The following is a 6,147-nucleotide window of genomic DNA, read 5'->3' as shown; positions in this document are numbered from 1 at the left end:
GATTAGGCTGGGGATGATGGTATTGAGAAAGTAATAGATTGAAGATGAAAAGGTATAATGTTATAGGCATAATAATTAGATAAGTCCTTCTAATGTCAGCCAGAGGTATGTGTTTATCGAGAAGATATTTTATTTAAGTAACCCACCTTGGTATCTGAAATGTAGAAGAGATTGAGAACGCGATTTCACTTCTCCAAGTTTACAACCAAAGGGTTTGTGTGATTTTATAAGCTTTTTTCATGAAGTATGTTTAGATATTGTAAACTTGATCATTTACTGAAGGAAAATTAAGTTTTGTGTTTTTAGCATAGATAGTTCCCAAATTTTTACATTTTAGAATAGTGTATTGATTCCTAAAATTTCCTATTCTATACTCAGGCAAGATGGATGCTAGTAAGACCTTAGGAATGACGTCGGCGATCAGCCTGGCAAAAACCCAAGGCGTCTCGACTTAGAGCATCCCAAGGGAATGGAAGAGTATTAAAGAGATCGGGGCATGTTCGAGACTGATGCGGGAGCTAAATCACAGGTAGTAAAAGAAGGTTAAGCAAGCACAAGCAAAATAAACCTGTAGATGGAAAAGATTTGCAATATCTTGATTATTTTAAGTTTTAATGTTTGGAAAAATACATGCTGTCTGAAGTTTTGTAATGAATGTAAGGTAAGTGTTGATATAAAAATAATCTTGCTATTTTACTTTGGTAGGAGTATGAGGTTAATATTAAGAAAATATACTGGAAGCTAATACTACTTCCCACATTCATGGCTACAGTTGCTTGTAATAATTATCTTGTGTTGCAGATTTGAAGTCCTTGGAAAGCTGAACAATCTTTTAAAAGCTTGGATTCGAGATGTAAAGCTTTAAATGTCAAGGGAACATGCCCCCACAAGTAAGTGACTTAAACTAAACATCTTTGTGTGTGTATTAGTGTATATCTATCTCTGTGGGTAATATCCAGGTAGAGTGGTATTAATCATTTTAGAGGAAATGGAAACACATTACCTTCATGCTCTTCATGAGGAAAGGGTTAATGACAGCAGTATCCCAAAGCTGATCTTGAAATTTTGAGGATATTTTCTGATTCAAAAAGCTTTCCTAGTTTATGTTGTGGGTTTTTAGATTTTATCATACAGACTTTTATTGATGTACACCTTGGTTCAGATTGCAGACACAGTTGGTGGTAAGATTTGCAATTTTGGTTCCTACCCATAGGTGTTGCAGGAAAGGTGCTGATATTGACGCCCTTTGCGTTGCCCCAAGACACATTTAACGACAAGATTACTTTACAATTTTTATGAACTGCTTAAGGAACAGAGTGAAGTTGACAGAGATGAGAGTAAGTATTAGAATATTTTTTTTTTTCTGTAGTATAAAGATTTGTCTTTGTCACAATGATTTATTCTTGGTTATTTGAAACACTTGTTTTAATGAAGTATCTAGCTTTTTTCTAGATTTGTTCTGACTTATTTTAGCAGTCATATCAAGAAAATAATACTTGCTCTCTTTTTTTAACCTAATAGGCAGTTGAGGAAGCCTTCGTCCTGTTATCAAAATGAAAATATGAGAACATCGAGATTTGTTTTTTTGCTCTTTGCACGGTTAGCATTGAAGGAAAGTGCACGATTCGGTTGACCTTAATGATGACAGCATTCTCCAAGAACCTGGATGAGAAGTGTGTTAGGAGTCTCAAGGGTTTTGCAGAGTCACAGATGAGATTCTGCGCCAAGTCCCAAATAGAGAGAGTTTCAGATTGGCGTTACGAGCTATAAAATTGTGGGCGAAACGTGAGTGAGCTACTTTTATTTAGATTATATTATGAAAAAAAAAGGCAAAGAAGAACCTTTACACACTCAAAAATTCTTGTTAATTTACTTTTATAACAAACAGGTCATGGTGTATACAGCAACGTTCTTGGGTACTTGGGGGTTTTGTCATGGGCTATGCTTGTAGCAAGAACATGTCAGCTGTATCCCAATGCTACAGCTTCCCACCCTAGTGGAAAAATTCTTCTTAGTGTTCTCAAAATGGACATGGCCTGCTCCTGTATACCTCAAACAGCCCTATGATGCAAAACACGGGTTTAAGGTAAATACAAATTATAATTTTTTCTTTCTTTCTTTTAATTTTGACTAAACTAATTATATTGATAACTTTGTATGTACTATGGGTCATTCTCTTAATGATAGATTCCCCCCCCCCCCTCCTTTTTCCTTTTTTATTCTATCTGTTCTTGTGATCTAGACTCTTTTTTTGCTGTAGAGTATTTTACGAAATTTCGCAATAAAAGTTAATGTCTATCTATCCATCTCCACAGGTCTGGGATCCTCGTGTGAATGTACAAGACAGATTCCCACTTGATGCCAATCATCACACCAGCATACCCACAACAGAATTCCACTTTCAAACGTCCCAGCCCAAACAAGAGCTGTCATGGTGGAGGAATTCAAGATGGGTCTTCAGATCACAGAGGACATCATGTTGGGAAAAGCTACAGGGGACAAACTCTTCCAGCCACCAACTTTTCTTTGAAAACAAGTAAGTTATTCTCTCCTCATTCTTTATTGTTATTTATTTAGTTATTTTTTTTTATTTTTGTGTGTATATCAGGTATACATATATTCAAATGTACAGCTGATTGTTTGGTAACTTAATAATTCTCCTCAGCTGTTTAATTGGCCTGTGTCATTTAGGATACTTTTGAAATGATGTAATAGTCATGATATGAATAATTTTTTACGAACTCATACTAATAGTAATGCTTTCTTTCTCTTTAGACACTACCTTGTTGTGATTGCTGTGGCTCGGACCCCAGAAGACCATTTAGAGTGGTATGGACTTGTTTTGAGTCAAAAAATCCGACACTTAATTTCCAGTCTAGAACATAACCCAGCAATAAAGGGCTGTACACATAAACCCCGTGACTTTTAACTGTCAGGAAACCCCGAATATAAGGATAAACCACATTCATCATGGTTCCTTGGGGTGGACTTCAATAAAAATGAAAATGTAAATATAGATCTCACCAACGACATCAATAAATTTGTAGAAGTTGTAAGTAGACCCCTTTTCATAATGTACCTGTCGTAGCATTGAGAATGAAGGTGCAGGGGGTACAAGCCGTTTCCTCACAACTGAGTAGATGCTTGCCAGAGAGAGCCACCCAAAAAAATTAAATTGCAAACAGTGGCTCATCCCGTCGGGCAAATTTGGGTTTTTCCATCTCTTTCTGTTTTCCCTTTGGGTTATGGTTATGAGTTCAGTTTTTTCAAAGGTATGTAACTATGAGTGGATGCCTTGCAGTGGTTTTATTTCTGTTGCCGATTGTGTGTATTTCTTTAAATATTCCTATTTATCAAGAGCTCATTTTTCTTTTTAAAAAACCTTTTTCTTAACTCAAAATATTTTATTTTTTTGTTTATTCACCTAGTTATAACTTACTTTCTCATGGATGTCCACAAAAAGGAAAAAATCTGGGTTTTAGTATTTTGTAAGGAGTCTGCACGAAAGGTCCCTTTCTGTGGTTCGGGTTTTCTCTGTAATATAAAGAATACAGGAATTTGTATTTAGAAACAAATTTTGTTACTTTTGTATACGGTTTATTATATCCTTTTTGTACTAAAAACCCTGAAGCCCAAAAGATGTCTGTAAAAATTTTTTGTGTATTAAAATTTCCTTTTAGGTTAGTCAAAAAGTAAACATTTAAAAAATAAAAAGGCTGAAAAAACAAGGAAAAATTTTTAAAACAAACCCTTTTGTTTTTTTTTTAAATATTATATAATTTCAAAAATTTATTTTTTAAATATTTTGTATAAAAAATTATAAAATTTATATATAAAATATAAAATATAAAATATATATATATATAAAATTAAATTTTATAAATTTTTATATAGAATTTATATATATTTTAAAATAAAATATATAAAATTAATATATAAATATATATATAAAATATATAATAATATATATTTTATTTAAATAAAATTTAAATTAAAATATTTTAATTATATTTTATATATAAAAATAAAAATATATATATATATAAAAATATTTTAAAAATATATATAAAATATATTTTTGATTTTTGATATATAAAATATAAAATGATATTATATAGTAAAAAATTATATATATATAATATATAATATATTTTAATATAAAATATAAAAAATTCTTTATTTTAATAAAAAATATATAAAATATAAAATATAAAATCTATATATATATATATATTATAAAAATATAAATAAAAGGGGTAAAAATTAAATATAAAATAAAATAAATATAAAAATAATGAAATATAAAAATTAAAAAAATATAAATTATATAAATTATAAAATAAAATAAAATAAATAATTTTAATATATATATATATAGAAAATATTATTATATATATATATATATATATTTTTATATATATAATATAAAATATTTATATATTTATATTATATATATAAAAATTATATAATTTTAAAATTTTAAATTAATATTTTATATATATATATTTTATAATAATATATATTTTTAAAAAATATATATATATATATATATTATATATAAATTTTTTAAAATATATTATTTTAATTAAAAAATATTTTATATATATAAATATCTTTATATATATAATTTTAAAATTATATAATAATATAAAATTGATATAAAATTAATAAATTATATTTTAAAAATATATTAGTTTTTTATATTTTAATATATTTTATTTTTAAATAAAAAATTTTTATAAAATAAAATATAAAAATTTAATATAAATATATATTTTATATATTATATATTATATAAAATATTAATTATATATATTATAAAATATATATATATATTTTATAAAATTTATTTTAATATTATATTATATTATATATATATATTTTAAAAAAAAAAAATATTCAAAAAAAAATCTTTTCTTCACTCTGCCTTAACGTTCTAAAAATTTTTAAAAAACTTTTTAATTTTGGTCTTAAGGGAAAAAAAAGGGGGGCCCCCCTAAACCCCTTTCTGGAAACCAAAAGGGGAAAACCCAAGGTTTTGCAATCAAAAACCCAATGTAAAAAAAAAAGTTGTATATAAAATCTGAAAACAAAAAAAAAAAGGGCGCTTTTTTTAACAAAAATTTAAAATTTCAAGATCACTTTGGGAATAGCTGTATTAAGCCTTCCTCAGAAGAGCAAAGGGTATTTTTTCCCCTTTCCCCTTAAATAAATTCCCCAAAAACCCCCCCAAGAAATAAATACAACAAAATTTTAGTTTAAGTCATTATTTGGGGGGGGGATGTTCTTGACATTTTTGTTTCATCCGAAACCAACTTTTACAAGATTTTTCAGCTTTCCAAAAATTAACCAAAAAAAAAAAAAAATGGGGAATTTTTAATTAATTTTTAATTTAAATAACTCCTACCAAAAAAAAATAAAAAAATTTTTTTTTTTTAAAATTTTTTTTTTTTAAATTTTTTTTAAAAATTTTAAAAAAATTTTTTTTTAAAAATTTTGTTAATTTTTTTTTTTTTAAAAAAAAGAAAATTTTAAAATTTAAAAAAAAATTTTTTAAAAAAAAAAATTTTAAAAAAAATTTTTTTTTTTTTTAAAATTTTTTTTTTAAATTTTTTTTTTAAAAAAAAATTTTTTTAAAAATTTTTTTTTTAAAAAAATTTACCCTTTTTTTTTATTTTAAAAAAAAAAATTTTTAAAAAAAAATAAAAAAAAAAAAATTTTTTAAAAAATTTTTATTTTTTTTTTTTAAAATTTAAATTTTTTTTTTTTTTAAAACTTTTTTTTTTAAAATTTTTTAAAATTTTTTAAAATTTATTTTTTTTTAAAAAAATTAAAATTAAAAAAAATAAATTTTTTTTTTTTCCCAATTTTAAAAATTTATTTTTTTTTTAAAAATTTTAAATTTTAAAAATTTTTTTTAAAAAAATTTTTAAAAGGGGAAATTTTTGAAAAAAAATAAAAAAGGGCCCCTTTTTAATTTGGGGGGGGGAAAAAAAAAAAAATTTTTTTTTCCCCCCCAAAAAAAACCTTTTTTTAAAAAAAAGTTTAAAAAAAAAAAAAAAAAAAAAATCAAAACACCTTTTTTTTTTTTTTTTTTTTTTTAAAAAAAAACCCTTTTAAAAGGGAAAAGGAAAAAACTGGGGGTGT

At 25.2% G+C, this 6,147-nt stretch overlaps 1 pseudogene; it reads left to right on the top strand.

Annotated features, from left to right (window-relative positions):
- Positions 1–383: 383 nt before the first annotated feature.
- LOC119571571 lies at positions 384–3,052 on the top strand (annotated as a pseudogene).
- The last annotated feature ends 3,095 nt before the right edge of the window (positions 3,053–6,147 follow it).

This window comes from Penaeus monodon, unplaced genomic scaffold (assembly GCF_015228065.2).
Source record: "Penaeus monodon isolate SGIC_2016 unplaced genomic scaffold, NSTDA_Pmon_1 PmonScaffold_6936, whole genome shotgun sequence".
NCBI lineage: Eukaryota > Metazoa > Arthropoda > Malacostraca > Decapoda > Penaeidae > Penaeus > Penaeus monodon.
The sequence above is the reverse complement of the archived record's forward strand: the minus strand, read 5'-3'. Positions and strand labels throughout refer to the sequence as shown.